Consider the following 16591-nt stretch of genomic DNA (forward strand, 5'->3'; position numbering starts at 1 on the left):
AAATTGAACAGCTGCTGTCAACGTCCATTCTAAGCTGAATGTGCCTGCTCTCGTCAGATCGCAGCAGCAATGCAGCTTAAGGCTTGGCAAGTACCAGCATGGGAGACTGGCTGGGAATTCCAAGTTCCGTTGACCTTTTTGAACCCGAAAGTGTGTTAGTTTCTCTATGAGATAGTAAAAGAAGGTTCAAATTGAACAGCTGCTGTCAACGTCCATTCTAAGCTGAATGTGCCTGCTCTCGTCAGATCGCAGCAGCAATGCAGCTTAAGGCTTGGCAAGTACCAGCATGGGAGACTGGCTGGGAATTCCAAGTTCCGTTGACCTTTTTGAACCTGAAAATGTGTTAGTTTCTCTATGAGATAGTAAAAGAAGGTTCAAATTGAACAGCTGCTGTCAACGGCCATTCTAAGCTGAATGTGCCTGCTCTCGTCAGATCACAGCAGCAATGCAGCTTAAGGCTTGGCAAGTACCAGCATGGGAGACTGGCTGGGAATTCCAAGTTCCGTTGACCTTTTTGAACCTGAAAATGTGTTAGTTTCTCTATGAGATAGTAAAAGAAGGTTCAAATTGAACAGCTGCTGTTAACGGCCATTCTAAGCTGAATGTGCCTGCTCTCGTCAGATCGCAGCAGCAATGCAGCTTAAGGCTTGGCAAGTACCAGCATGGGAGACTGGCTGGGAATCCCAAGTTCCGTTGACCTTTTTGAACCTGAAAATTGTGTTAGTTTCTCTATGAGATAGTAAAAGAAGGTTCAAATTGAAAAGCTGCTGTCAACGGCCATTCTAAGCGGAATGTGCGTGCTCTTGTCAGATCGCAGCAGCGATGCAGCTTAAGGCTTGGCAAATACCAGCATGGGAGACTGGCTGGGAATCCCAAGTTCTGGTGACCTTTTTGAACCTGAAAATTGTGTTAGTTTCTCTATGAGATAGTAGAAGAAGGTTCAAATTGAACAACTGCTGTCAACGGCCATTCTAAGCTGAATGTGTGTGCTCTTTTCAGATCGCAGCAGCGATGCAGCTTAAGGCTTGGCAAGTACCAGCATGGGAGACTGGCTGGGAATCCCAAGTTCTGTTGACCTTTTTGAACCTGAAAATTGTGTTAGTTTCTCTATGAGATAGTAAAAGAAGGTTCAAATTGAACAGCTGCTGTCAACGGCCATTCTAAGCTGAATGTGCCTGCTCTCGTCAGATCGCAGCAGCAATGCAGCTTAAGGCTTGGCAAGTACCAGCATTGGAGACTGGCTGGCAATTCCAAGTTCCGTTGACCTTTTTGAACCTGAAAATTGTGTTAGTTTCTCTATGAGATAGTAAAAGAAGGTTCAAATTGAACAGCTGCTGTCAACGGCCATTCTAAGCTGAATTTGCCTGCTCTCGTCAGATCGCAGCAGCAATGCAGCTTAAGGCTTGGCAAGTACCAGCATGGGAGACTGGCTGGGAATTCCAAGTTCCGTTGACCTTTTTGAACCTGAAAATGTGTTAGTTTCTCTATGAGATAGTAAAAGAAGGTTCAAATTGAACAGCTGCTGTCAACGGCCATTCTAAGCTGAATGTGCCTGCTCTCGTCAGATCACAGCAGCAATGCAGCTTAAGGCTTGGCAAGTACCAGCATGGGAGACTGGCTGGGAATTCCAAGTTCCGTTGACCTTTTTGAACCTGAAAATGTGTTAGTTTCTCTATGAGATAGTAAAAGAAGGTTCAAATTGAACAGCTGCTGTTAACGGCCATTCTAAGCTGAATGTGCCTGCTCTCGTCAGATCGCAGCAGCAATGCAGCTTAAGGCTTGGCAAGTACCAGCATGGGAGACTGGCTGGGAATTCCAAGTTCCGTTGACCTTTTTGAACCTGAAAATGTGTTAGTTTCTCTATGAGATAGTAAAAGAAGGTTCAAATTGAACAGCTGCTGTCAACGGCCATTCTAAGCTGAATGTGCCTGCTCTCGTCAGATCACAGCAGCAATGCAGCTTAAGGCTTGGCAAGTACCAGCATGGGAGACTGGCTGGGAATCCCAAGTTCCGTTGACCTTTTTGAACCTGAAAATTGTGTTAGTTTCTCTATGAGATAGTAAAAGAAGGTTCAAATTGAACAGCTGCTGTCAACGGCCATTCTAAGCTGAATGTGCCTGCTCTCGTCAGATCGCAGCAGCAATGCAGCTTAAGGCTTGGCAAGTACCAGCATGGGAGACTGGGTAGGAATCCCAAGATCCGTTGACCTTTTTGAACCTGAAAATTGTGTTAGTTTCTCTATGAGATAGTTAAAGAAGGTTCAAATTGAACAGCTGCTGTCAACGGCCATTCTAAGCTGAATGTGCCTGCTCTCGTCAGATCGCAGCAGCAATGCAGCTTAAGGCTTGGCAAGTACCAGCATGGGAGACTGGCTGGGAATTCCAAGTTCCGTTGACCTTTTTGAACCTGAAAATGTGTTAGTTTGTCTATGAGATAGTAAAAGAAGGTTCAAATTGAACAGCTGCTGTTAACGGCCATTCTAAGCTGAATGTGCCTGCTCTCGTCAGATCGCAGCAGCAATGCAGCTTAAGGCTTGGCAAGTACCAGCATGGGAGACTGGCTGGGAATCCCAAGTTCCGTTGACCTTTTTGAACCTGAAAATTGTGTTAGTTTCTCTATGAGATAGTAAAAGAAGGTTCAAATTGAACAGCTGCTGTCAACGGCCATTCTAAGCTGAATGTGCCTGCTCTCGTCAGATCGCAGCAGCAATGCAGCTTAAGGCTTGGCAAGTACCAGCATGGGAGACTGGCTGGGAATCCCAAGTTCTGTTGACCTTTTTTAACCTGAAAATTGTGTTAGTTTCTATATGAGATAGTAAAAGAAGGTTCAAATTGAACAGCTGCTGTCAACGGCCATTCTAAGCTGAATTTGCCTGCTCTCGTCAGATCGCAGCAGCAATGCAACTTAAGGCTTGGCAAGTACCAGCATGGGAGAATAGCTGGGAATTCCAAGTTCCGTTGACGTTTTTGAACCTGAAAATGTGTTAGTTTCTCTATGAGATAGTAAAAGAAGGTTCAAATTGAACAGCTGCTGTCAACAGCCATTCTAAGCTGAATGTGCCTGCTCTCGTCAGATCGCAGCAGCAATGCAGCTTAAGGCTTGGCAAGTACCAGCATGGGAGACTGGCTGGGAATCCCAAGTTCCGTTGACCTTTTTGAACCTGAAAATTGTGTTAGTTTCTCTATGAGATAGTAAAAGAAGGTTCAAATTGAACAGCTGCTGTCAACGGCCATTCTAAGCTGAATGTGCCTGCTCTCGTCAGATCGCAGCAGCAATGCAGCTTAAGGCTTGGCAAGTACCAGCATGGGAGACTGGCTGGGAATTCCAAGTTCCGTTGACCTTTTTGAACCTGAAAATTGTGTTAGTTTCTCTATGAGATAGTAAAAGAAGGTTCAAATTGAACAGCTGCTGTCAACGGCCATTCTAAGCTGAATTTGCCTGCTCTCGTCAGATCGCAGCAGCAATGCAACTTAAGGCTTGGCAAGTACCAGCATTGGAGACTGGCTGGCAATTCCAAGTTCCGTTGACCTTTTTGTACCTGAAAATGTGTTAGTTTCTCTATGAGATAGTAAAAGAAGGTTCAAATTGAACAGCTGCTGTCAACGGCCATTCTAAGCTGAATGTGCCTGCTCTCGTCAGATCGCAGCAGCAATGCAGCTTAAGGCTTGGCAAGTACCAGCATGGGAGACTGGCTGGGAATCCCAAGTTCCGTTGACCTTTTTGAACCTGAAAATTGTGTTAGTTTCTCTATGAGATAGTAAAAGAAGGTTCAAATTGAACAGCTGCTGTCAACATCCATTCTAAGCTGAATGTGCCTGCTCTCGTCAGATCGCAGCAGCAATGCAGCTTAAGGCTTGGCAAGTACCAGCATGGGAGACTGGGTAGGAATCCCAAGATCCGTTGACCTTTTTGAACCTGAAAATGTGTTAGTTTCTCTATGAGATAGTAAAAGAAGGTTCAAATTGAACAGCTGCTGTTAACGGCCATTCTAAGCTGAATGTGCCTGCTCTCGTCAGATCGCAGCAGCAATGCAGCTTAAGGCTTGGCAAGTACCAGCATGGGAGACTGGCTGGGAATCCCAAGTTCCGTTGACCTTTTTGAACCTGAAAATTGTGTTAGTTTCTCTATGAGATAGTAAAAGAAGGTTCAAAGTGAACAGCTGCTGTCAATGGCCATTCTAAGCTGAATGTGCCTGCTCTCGTCAGATCGCAGCAGCAATGCAGCTTAAGGCTTGGCAAGTACCAGCATGGGAGACTGGCTGGGAATCCTAAGTTCCGTTGACCTTTTTGAACCTGAAAATTGTGTTAGTTTCTCTATGAGATAGTAAAAGAAGGTTCAAATTGAAAAGCTGCTGTCAACGGCCATTCTAAGCGGAATGTGCGTGCTCTTGTCAGATCGCAGCAGCGATGCAGCTTAAGGCTTGGCAAATACCAGCATGGGAGACTGGCTGGGAATCCCAAGTTCTGTTGACCTTTTTGAACCTGAAAATTGTGTTAGTTTCTCTATGAGATTGTAAAAGAAGGTTCAAATTGAACAGCTGCTGTCAACGGCCATTCTAAGCTGAATGTGCCTGCTCTCGTCAGATCGCAGCAGCAATGCAGCTTAAGGCTTGGCAAGTACCAGCATGGGAGACTGGCTGGGAATCCCAAGTTCTGTTGACCTTTTTTAACCTGAAAATTGTGTTAGTTTCTATATGAGATAGTAAAAGAAGGTTCAAATTGAACAGCTGCTGTCAACGGCCATTCTAAGCTGAATTTGCCTGCTCTCGTCAGATCGCAGCAGCAATGCAACTTAAGGCTTGGCAAGTGCCAGCATGGGAGACTGGCTGGGAATCCCAAGTTCCGTTGACCTTTTTGAACCTGAAAATTGTGTTAGTTTCTCTATGAGATAGTAAAAGAAGGTTCAAATTGAACAGCTGCTGTCAACGGCCATTCTAAGCTGAATGTGCCTGCTCTCGTCAGATCGCAGCAGCAATGCAGCTTAAGGCTTGGCAAGTACCAGCATGGGAGACTGGCTGGGAATCCCAAGTTCTGTTGACCTTTTTGATCCTGAAAATTGTGTTAGTTTCTCTATGAGATAGTAAAAGAAGGTTCAAATTGAACAGCTGCTGTCAACGGCCATTCTAAGCTGAATGTGCCTGCTCTCGTCAGATCGCAGCAGCAATGCAGCTTAAGGCTTGGCAAGTACCAGCATGGGAGACTGGCTGGGAATTCCAAGTTCCGTTGACCTTTTTGAACCTGAAAATTGTGTTAGTTTCTCTATGAGATAGTAAAAGAAGGTTCAAATTGAACAGCTGCTGTCAACGGCCATTCTAAGCTGAATTTGCCTGCTCTCGTCAGATCGCAGCAGCATTGCAACTTAAGGCTTGGCAAGTACCAGCATGGGAGACTGGCTGGGAATTCCAAGTTCCGTTGACCTTTTTGAACCTGAAAATGTGTTAGTTTCTCTATGAGATATTAAAAGAAGGTTCAAATTGAACAGCTGCTGTCAACGGCCATTCTAAGCTGAATGTGCCTGCTAACGTCAGATCGCAGCAGCAATGCAGCTTAAGGCTTGGCAAGTACCAGCATGGGAGACTGGCTGGGAATCCCAAGTTCCGTTGACCTTTTTGAACCTGAAAATTGTGTTAGTTTCTCTATGAGATAGTAAAAGAAGGTTCAAATTGAACAGCTGCTGTCAACGGCCATTCTAAGCTGAATGTGCCTGCTCTCGTCAGATCGCAGCAGCAATGCAGCTTAAGGCTTGGCAAGTACCAGCATGGGAGACTGGGTAGGAATCCCAAGATCCGTTGACCTTTTTGAATCTGAAAATTGAGTTATTTTCTCTATGAGATAGTAAAAGAAGGTTCAAATTGAACAGCTGCTGTCAACGGCCATTCTAAGCTGAATGTGCCTGCTCTCGTCAGATCACAGCAGCAATGCAGCTTAAGGCTTGGCAAGTACCAGCATGGGAGACTGGCTGGGAATCCCAAGTTCTGTTGACCTTTTTGAACCTGAAAATTGTGTTAGTTTCTCTATGAGATAGTTAAAGAAGGTTCAAATTGAACAGCTGCTGTCAACGGCCATTCTAAGCTGAATGTGCCTGCTCTCGTCAGATCGCAGCAGCAATGCAGCTTAAGGCTTGGCAAGTACCAGCATGGGAGACTGGCTGGGAATTCCAAGTTCCGTTGACCTTTTTGAACCTGAAAATGTGTTAGTTTGTCTATGAGATAGTAAAAGAAGGTTCAAATTGAACAGCTGCTGTCAACGGCCATTCTAAGCTGAATGTGCCTGCTCTCGTCAGATCGCAGCAGCAATGCAGCTTAAGGCTTGGCAAATACCAGCATGGGAGACTGGCTGGGAATCCCAAGTTCTGGTGACCTTTTTGAACCTGAAAATTGTGTTAGTTTCTCTATGAGATAGTAGAAGAAGGTTCAAATTGAACAACTGCTGTCAACGGCCATTCTAAGCTGAATGTGTGTGCTCTTTTCAGATCGCAGCAGCGATGCAGCTTAAGGCTTGGCAAGTACCAGCATGGGAGACTGGCTGGGAATCCCAAGTTCTGTTGACCTTTTTGAACCTGAAAATTGTGTTAGTTTCTCTATGAGATAGTAAAAGAAGGTTCAAATTGAACAGCTGCTGTCAACGGCCATTCTAAGCTGAATGTGCCTGCTCTCGTCAGATCGCAGCAGCAATGCAGCTTAAGGCTTGGCAAGTACCAGCATGGGAGACTGGGTAGGAATCCCAAGATCCGTTGACCTTTTTGAATCTGAAAATTGAGTTATTTTCTCTATGAGATAGTAAAAGAAGGTTCAAATTGAACAGCTGCTGTCAACGGCCATTCTAAGCTGAATGTGCCTGCTCTCGTCAGATCACAGCAGCAATGCAGCTTAAGGCTTGGCAAGTACCAGCATGGGAGACTGGCTGGGAATCCCAAGTTCTGTTGACCTTTTTGAACCTGAAAATTGTGTTAGTTTCTCTATGAGATAGTTAAAGAAGGTTCAAATTGAACAGCTGCTGTCAACGGCCATTCTAAGCTGAATGTGCCTGCTCTCGTCAGATTGCAGCAGCAATGCAGCTTAAGGCTTGGCAAGTACCAGCATGGGAGACTGGCTGGGAATTCCAAGTTCCGTTGACCTTTTTGAACCTGAAAATGTGTTAGTTTGTCTATGAGATAGTAAAAGAAGGTTCAAATTGAACAGCTGCTGTCAACGGCCATTCTAAGCTGAATGTGCCTGCTCTCGTCAGATCGCAGCAGCAATGCAGCTTAAGGCTTGGCAAGTACCAGCATGGGAGACTGGCTGGGAATCCCAAGTTCCGTTGACCTTTTTGAACCTGAAAATTGTGTTAGTTTCTCTATGAGATAGTAAAAGAAGGTTCAAAGTGAACAGCTGCTGTCAATGGCCATTCTAAGCTGAATGTGCCTGCTCTCGTCAGATCGCAGCAGCAATGCAGCTTAAGGCTTGGCAAGTACCAGCATGGGAGACTGGCTGGGAATCCTAAGTTCCGTTGACCTTTTTGAACCTGAAAATTGTGTTAGTTTCTCTATGAGATAGTAAAAGAAGGTTCAAATTGAAAAGCTGCTGTCAACGGCCATTCTAAGCGGAATGTGCGTGCTCTTGTCAGATCGCAGCAGCGATGCAGCTTAAGGCTTGGCAAATACCAGCATGGGAGACTGGCTGGGAATCCCAAGTTCTGGTGACCTTTTTGAACCTGAAAATTGTGTTAGTTTCTCTATGAGATAGTAGAAGAAGGTTCAAATTGAACAACTGCTGTCAACGGCCATTCTAAGCTGAATGTGTGTGCTCTTTTCAGATCGCAGCAGCGATGCAGCTTAAGGCTTGGCAAGTACCAGCATGGGAGACTGGCTGGGAATCCCAAGTTCTGTTGACCTTTTTTAACCTGAAAATTGTGTTAGTTTCTATATGAGATAGTAAAAGAAGGTTCAAATTGAACAGCTGCTGTCAACGGCCATTCTAAGCTGAATTTGCCTGCTCTCGTCAGATCGCAGCAGCAATGCAACTTAAGGCTTGGCAAGTGCCAGCATGGGAGACTGGCTGGGAATCCCAAGTTCCGTTGACCTTTTTGAACCTGAAAATTGTGTTAGTTTCTCTATGAGATAGTAAAAGAAGGTTCAAATTGAACAGCTGCTGTCAACGGCCATTCTAAGCTGAATGTGCCTGCTCTCGTCAGATCGCAGCAGCAATGCAGCTTAAGGCTTGGCAAGTACCAGCATGGGAGACTGGCTGGGAATCCCAAGTTCCGTTGACCTTTTTGAACCTGAAAATTGTGTTAGTTTCTCTATGAGATAGTAAAAGAAGGTTCAAATTGAACAGCTGCTGTCAACGGCCATTCTAAGCTGAATGTGCCTGCTCTCGTCAGATCGCAGCAGCAATGCAGCTTAAGGCTTGGCAAGTACCAGCATGGGAGACTGGCTGGGAATTCCAAGTTCCGTTGACCTTTTTGAACCTGAAAATTGTGTTAGTTTCTCTATGAGATAGTAAAAGAAGGTTCAAATTGAACAGCTGCTGTCAACGGCCTTTCTAAGCTGAATTTGCCTGCTCTCGTCAGATCGCAGCAGCATTGCAACTTAAGGCTTGGCAAGTACCAGCATGGGAGACTGGCTGGGAATTCCAAGTTCCGTTGACCTTTTTGAACCTGAAAATGTGTTAGTTTCTCTATGAGATAGTAAAAGAAGGTTCAAATTGAACAGCTGCTGTCAACGGCCATTCTAAGCTGAATGTGCCTGCTATCGTCAGATCGCAGCAGCAATGCAGCTTAAGGCTTGGCAAGTACCAGCATGGGAGACTGGCTGGGAATCCCAAGTTCCGTTGACCTTTTTGAACCTGAAAATTGTGTTAGTTTCTCTATGAGATAGTAAAAGAAGGTTCAAATTGAACAGCTGCTGTCAACGGCCATTCTAAGCTGAATGTGCCTGCTCTCATCAGATCGCAGCAGCAATGCAGCTTAAGGCTTGGCAAGTACCAGCATGGGAGACTGGGTAGGAATCCCAAGATCCGTTGACCTTTTTGAATCTGAAAATTGAGTTATTTTCTCTATGAGATAGTAAAAGAAGGTTCAAATTGAACAGCTGCTGTCAACGGCCATTCTAAGCTGAATGTGCCTGCTCTCGTCAGATCACAGCAGCAATGCAGCTTAAGGCTTGGCAAGTACCAGCATGGGAGACTGGCTGGGAATCCCAAGTTCTGTTGACCTTTTTGAACCTGAAAATTGTGTTAGTTTCTCTATGAGATAGTTAAAGAAGGTTCAAATTGAACAGCTGCTGTCAACGGCCATTCTAAGCTGAATGTGCCTGCTCTCGTCAGATCGCAGCAGCAATGCAGCTTAAGGCTTGGCAAGTACCAGCATGGGAGACTGGCTGGGAATTCCAAGTTCCGTTGACCTTTTTGAACCTGAAAATGTGTTAGTTTGTCTATGAGATAGTAAAAGAAGGTTCAAATTGAACAGCTGCTGTCAACGGCCATTCTAAGCTGAATGTGCCTGCTCTCGTCAGATCGCAGCAGCAATGCAGCTTAAGGCTTGGCAAGTACCAGCATGGGAGACTGGCTGGGAATCCCAAGTTCCGTTGACCTTTTTGAACCTGAAAATTGTGTTAGTTTTTCTATGAGATAGTAAAAGAAGGTTCAAATTGAACAGCTGCTGTCAACGGCCATTCTAAGCTGAATGTGCGTGCTCTCGTCAGATCGCAGCAGCAATGCAGCTTAAGGCTTGGCAAGTACCAGCATGGGAGACTGGCTGGGAATCCCAAGTTCCGTTGACCTTTTTGAACCTGAAAATTGTGTTAGTTTCTCTATGAGATAGTAAAAGAAGGTTCAAATTGAACAGCTGCTGTCAACGGCCATTCTAAGCTGAATGTGCCTGCTCTCGTCAGATCGCAGCAGCAATGCAGCTTAAGGCTTGGCAAGTACCAGCATGGGAGACTGGCTGGGAATCCCAAGTTCTGTTGAACTTTTTGAACCTGAAAATGTGTTAGTTTCTCTATGAGATAGTAAAAGAAGGTTCAAATTGAACAGCTGCTGTCAACGGCCATTCTAAGCTGAATGTGCGTGCTCTTGTCAGATCGCAGCAGCGATGCAGCTTAAGGCTTGGCAAGTACCAGCATGGGAGACTGGCTTGGAATCCCAAGTTCTGGTGACCTTTTTGAACCTGAAAATTGTGTTAGTTTCTCTATGAGATAGCAAAAGAAGGTTCAAATTGAACAGCTGCTGTTAACGGCCATTCTAAGCTGAATGTGCCTGCTCTTGTCAGATTGCAGCAGCAATGCAGCTTAAGGCTTGGCAAGTACCAGCATGGGAGACTGGCTTGGAATCCCAAGTTCTGGTGACCTTTTTGAACCTGAAAATTGTGTTAGTTTCTATATAAGATAGTAGAAGAAGGTTCAAATTGAACAACTGCTGTCAATGGCCATTCTAAGCTGAATGTGCCTGCTCTCGCCAGATCGCAGCAGCAATGCAGCTTAAGGCTTGGCAAGTACCAGCATGGGAGACTGGCTGGGAATCCCAAGTTCCGTTGCCCTTTTTGAACCTGAAAATTGTGTTAGTTTCTCTATGAGATAGTAAAAGAAGGTTCAAATTGAACAGCTGCTGTCAACGGCCATTCTAAGCTGAATGTGCGTGCTCTTGTCAGATCGCAGCAGCGATGCAGCTTAAGGCTTGGCAAGTACCAGCATGGGAGACTGGCTTGGAATCCCAAGTTCTGGTGACCTTTTTGAACCTGAAAATTGTGTTAGTTTCTATATGAGATAGTAGAAGAAGGTTCAAATTGAACAACTGCTGTCAATGGCCATTCTAAGCTGAATGTGCCTGCTCTCGTCAGATCGCAGCAGCAATGCAGCTTAAGGCATGGCAAGTACCAGCATGGGAGACTGGCTGGGAATCCCAAGTTCCGTTGACCTTTTTGAACCTGAAAATGTGTTAGTTTCTCTATGAGATAGTAAAAAAAGGTTCAAATTGAACAGCTGCTGTCAACGGCCATTCTAAGCTGAATGTGCCTGCTCTCGTCAGATCGCAGCAGCAATGCAGCTTAAGGCTTGGCAAGTACCAGCATGGGAGACTGGCTGGGAATCCCAAGTTCCGTTGATCTTTTTGAACCTGAAAATTGTGTTAGTTTCTCTATGAGATAGTAAAAGAAGGTTCAAATTGAACAGCTGCTGTCAACGGCCATTCTAAGCTGAATGTGCCTGCTCTCGTCAGATCGCAGCAGCAATGCAGCTTAAGGCTTGGCAAGTACCAGCATGGGAGACTGGCTGGGAATCCCAAGTTCTGTTGACCTTTTTGACCCTGAAAATGTGTTAGTTTCTCTATGAGATAGTAAAAGAAGGTTCAAATTGAACAGCTGCTGTCAACGGCCATTCTAAGCTGAATGTGCGTGCTCTTGTCAGATCGCAGCAGCGATGCAGCTTAAGGCTTGGCAAGTACCAGCATGGGAGACTGGCTTGGAATCCCAAGTTCTGGTGACCTTTTTGAACCTGAAAATTGTGTTAGTTTCTCTATGAGATAGCAAAAGAAGGTTCAAATTGAACAGCTGCTGTCAACGGCCATTCTAAGCTGAATGTGCCTGCTCTTGTCAGATTGCAGCAGCAATGCAGCTTAAGGCTTGGCAAGTACCAGCATGGGAGACTGGCTTGGAATCCCAAGTTCTGGTGACCTTTTTGAACCTGAAAATTGTGTTAGTTTCTATATAAGATAGTAGAAGAAGGTTCAAATTGAACAACTGCTGTCAACGGCCATTCTAAGCTGAATGTGCCTGCTCTCGCCAGATCGCAGCAGCAATGCAGCTTAAGGCTTGGCAAGTACCAGCATGGGAGACTGGCTGGGAATCCCAAGTTCCGTTGCCCTTTTTGAACCTGAAAATTGTGTTAGTTTCTCTATGAGATAGTAAAAGAAGGTTCAAATTGAACAGCTGCTGTCAACGGCCATTCTAAGCTGAATGTGCGTGCTCTTGTCAGATCGCAGCAGCGATGCAGCTTAAGGCTTGGCAAGTACCAGCATGGGAGACTGGCTGGGAATCCCAAGTTCTGGTGACTTTTTTGAACCTGAAAATTGTGTTAGTTTCTCTATGAGATAGTAAAAGAAGGTTCAAATTGAACAGCTGCTGTCAACGGCCATTCTAAGCTGAATGTGCCTGCTCTCGTCAGATCGCAGCAGCAATGCAGCTTAAGGCTTGGCAAGTACCAGCATGGGAGACTGGCTGGGAATCCCAAGTTCCGTTGACTTTTTTGAACCTGAAAATTGTGTTAGTTTCTCTATGAGATAGTAAAAGAAGGTTCAAATTGAACAGCTGCTGTCAACGGCCATTCTAAGCTGAATGTGCCTGCTCTCGTCACATCGCAGCAGCAATGCAGCTTAAGGCTTGGCAAGTACCAGCATGGGAGACTGGCTGGGAATCCCAAGTTCTGTTGACCTTTTTGAACCTGAAAATGTGTTAGTTTCTCTATGAGATAGTAAAAGAAGGTTCAAATTGAACAGCTGCTGTCAACGGCCATTCTAAGCTGAATGTGCGTGCGCTTGTCAGATCGCAGCAGCGATGCAGCTTAAGGCTTGGCAAGTACCAGCATGGGAGACTGGCTTGGAATCCCAAGTTCTGGTGACCTTTTTGAACCTGAAAATTGTGTTAGTTTCTCTATGAGATAGCAAAAGAAGGTTCAAATTGAACAGCTGCTGTCAATGGCCATTCTAAGCTGAATGTGCCTGCTCTCGTCCGATCGCAGCAGCAATGCAGCTTAAGGCTTGGCAAGTACCAGCATGGGAGACTGGCTGGGAATCCCAAGTTCCGTTGCCCTTTTTGAACCTGAAAATTGTGTTAGTTTCTCTATGAGATAGTAAAAGAAGGTTCAAATTGAACAGCTGCTGTCAACGGCCATTCTAAGCTGAATGTGCGTGCTCTTGTGAGATCGCAGCAGCGATGCAGCTTAAGGCTTGGCAAGTACCAGCATGGGAGTCTGGATTGGAATCCCAAGTTCTGGTGACCTTTTTGAACCTGAAAATTGTGTTAGTTTCTCTATGAGATAGCAAAAGAAGGTTCAAATTGAACAGCTGCTGTCAATGGCCATTCTAAGCTGAATGTGCCTGCTCTCGTCCGATCGCAGCAGCAATGCAGCTTAAGGCTTGGCAAGTACCAGCATGGGAGACTGGCTGGGAATCCCAAGTTCCGTTGCCCTTTTTGAACCTGAAAATTGTGTTAGTTTCTCTATGAGATAGTAAAAGAAGGTTCAAATTGAACAGCTGCTGTCAACGGCCATTCTAAGCTGAATGTGCGTGCTCTTGTGAGATCGCAGCAGCGATGCAGCTTAAGGCTTGGCAAGTACCAGCATGGGAGTCTGGCTTGGAATCCCAAGTTCTGGTGACCTTTTTGAACCTGAAAATTGTGTTAGTTTCTCTATGAGATAGCAAAAGAAGGTTCAAATTGAACAGCTGCTGTCAATGGCCATTCTAAGCTGAATGTGCCTGCTCTCGTCAGATCGCAGCAGCAATGCAGCTTAAGGCTTGGCAAGTACCAGCATGGGAGACTGGCTGGGAATCCCAAGTTCCGTTGACTTTTTTGAACCTGAAAATTGTGTTAGTTTCTCTATGAGATAGTAAAAGAAGGTTCAAATTGAACAGCTGCTGTCAACGGCCATTCTAAGCTGAATGTGCCTGCTCTCGTCACATCGCAGCAGCAATGCAGCTTAAGGCTTGGCAAGTACCAGCATGGGAGACTGGCTGGGAATCCCAAGTTCTGTTGACCTTTTTGAACCTGAAAATGTGTTAGTTTCTCTATGAGATAGTAAAAGAAGGTTCAAATTGAACAGCTGCTGTCAACGGCCATTCTAAGCTGAATGTGCGTGCGCTTGTCAGATCGCAGCAGCGATGCAGCTTAATGCTTGGCAAGTACCAGCATGGGAGACTGGCTTGGAATCCCAAGTTCTGGTGACCTTTTTGAACCTGAAAATTGTGTTAGTTTCTCTATGAGATAGCAAAAGAAGGTTCAAATTGAACAGCTGCTGTCAATGGCCATTCTAAGCTGAATGTGCCTGCTCTCGTCCGATCGCAGCAGCAATGCAGCTTAAGGCTTGGCAAGTACCAGCATGGGAGACTGGCTGGGAATCCCAAGTTCCGTTGCCCTTTTTGAACCTGAAAATTGTGTTAGTTTCTCTATGAGATAGTAAAAGAAGGTTCAAATTGAACAGCTGCTGTCAACGGCCATTCTAAGCTGAATGTGCGTGCTCTTGTGAGATCGCAGCAGCGATGCAGCTTAAGGCTTGGCAAGTACCAGCATGGGAGTCTGGCTTGGAATCCCAAGTTCTGGTGACCTTTTTGAACCTGAAAATTGTGTTAGTTTCTCTATGAGATAGCAAAAGAAGGTTCAAATTAAACAGCTGCTGTCAACGGCCATTCTAAGCTGAATGTTCCTGCTCTTGTCAGATTGCAGCAGCAATGCAGCTTAAGGCTTGGCAAGTATCTGCATGGGAGACTGGCTTGGAATCCCAAGTTCTGGTGACCTTTTTGAACCTTAAAATTGTGTTAGTTTCTATATAAGATAGTAGAAGAAGGTTCAAATTGAACAACTGCTGTCAAGGGCCATTCTAAGCTGAATGTGCCTGCTCTTGCCAGATCGCAGCAGCAATGCAGCTTAAGGCTTGGCAAGTACCAGCATGGGAGACTGGCTGGGAATCCCAAGTTCCGTTAACCTTTTTGAACCTGAAAATTGTGTTAGTTTCTCTATGAGATAGTAAAAGAAGGTTCAAATTGAACAGCTGCTGTCAACGGCCATTCTAAGCTGAATGTGCCTGCTCTCGTCAGATCGCAGCAGCAATGCAGCTTAAGGCTTGGCAAGTACCAGCATGGGAGACTGGCTTGGAATCCCAAGTTCTGGTGACCTTTTTGAACCTGAAAATTGTGTTATTTTCTATATAAGATAGTAGAAGAAGGTTCAAATTGAACAACTGCTGTCAATGGCCATTCTAAGCTGAATGTGCCTGCTCTTGCCAGATCGCAGCAGCAATGCAGCTTAAGGCTTGGCAAGTACCAGCATGGGAGACTGGCTGGGAATCCCAAGTTCTGTTGCCCTTTTTGAACCTGAAAATTGTGTTAGTTTCTCTATGAGATAGTAAAAGAACTTTCAAATTGAACAGCTGCTGTCAACGGCCATTCTAAGCTGAATGTGCGTGCTCTTGTCAGATCGCAGCAGCGATGCAGCTTAAGGCTTGGCAAGTACCAGCATGGGAGACTGGCTTGGAATCCCAAGTTCTGGTGACCTTTTTGAACCTGAAAATTGTGTTAGTTTCTATATGAGATAGTAGAAGAAGGTTCAAATTGAACAACTGCTGTCAATGGCCATTCTAAGCTGAATGTGCCTGCTCTTGTCAGATCGCAGCAGCAATGCAGCTTAAGGCTTGGCAAGTACCAGCATGGGAGACTGGCTGGGAATCCCAAGTTCTGTTGACCTTTTTGAACCTGAAAATTGTGTTAGTTTCTCTATGAGATAGTAAAAGAAGGTTCAAATTGATCAGCTGCTGTCAACGGCCATTCTAAGCTGAATGTGCGTACTCTTGTCAGATCGCAGCAGCGATGCAGCTTAAGGCTTGGCAAGTTCCAGCATGGGAGACTGGCTGGGAATCCCAAGTTCTGTTGACCTTTTTGAACTTGAAAATTGTTTTAGTTTCTCTATGAGATAGTAAAAGAAGGTTCAATTTGAAATGCTGCTGTCAACGGCCATTCTAAGCTGAATGTGCCTGCTCTTGTCAGATCGCAGCAGCGATGCAGCTTAAGGCTTGGCAAGTACCAGCATGGGAGACTGGCTGGGAATCCCAAGTTCTGGTGACTTTTTTGAACCTGAAAATTGTGTTAGTTTCTCTATGAGATAGTAGAAGAAGGTTCAAATTGAACAACTGCTGTCAACGGCCATTCTAAGCTGAATGTGTGTGCTCTTGTCAGATCGCAGCAGCGATGCAGCTTAAGGCTTTGCAAGTACCAGCATGGGAGACTGGCTGGGAATCCCAAGTTCTGTTGACCTTTTTGAACCTGAAAATGTGTTAGTTTCTCTATGAGATAGTAAAAGAAGGTTCAAATTGAACAGCTGCTGTCAATGGCCATTCTAAGCTGAATGTGCCTGCTCTTGCCAGATCGCAGCAGCAATGCAGCTTAAGGCTTGGCAAGTACCAGCATGGGAGACTGGCTGGGAATCCCAAGTTCTGTTGACCTTTTTGAACCTGAAAATGTGTTAGTTTCTCTATGAGATAGTAAAAGAAGGTTCAAATTGAACAGCTGCTGTCAATGGCCATTCTAAGCTGAATGTGCCTGCTCTTGCCAGATCGCAGCAGCAATGCAGCTTAAGGCTTGGCAAGTACCAGCATGGGAGACTGGCTGGGAATCCCAAGTTCCGTTGACCTTTTTGAACCTGAAAATTGTGTTAGTTTCTATATAAGATAGTAGAAGAAGGTTCAAATTGAACAACTGCTGTCAATGGCCATTCTAAGCTGAATGTGCCTGCTCTTGCCAGATCGCAGCAGCAATGCAGCTTAAGGCTTGGCAAGTACCAGCATGGGAGACTGGCTGGGAATCCCAAGTTCTGTTGCCCTTTTTGAACCTGAAAATTGTGTTAGTTTCTCTATG

Source organism: Engystomops pustulosus, chromosome 9 (assembly GCF_040894005.1).
Source record: "Engystomops pustulosus chromosome 9, aEngPut4.maternal, whole genome shotgun sequence".
NCBI classification, from domain to species: domain Eukaryota; kingdom Metazoa; phylum Chordata; class Amphibia; order Anura; family Leptodactylidae; genus Engystomops; species Engystomops pustulosus.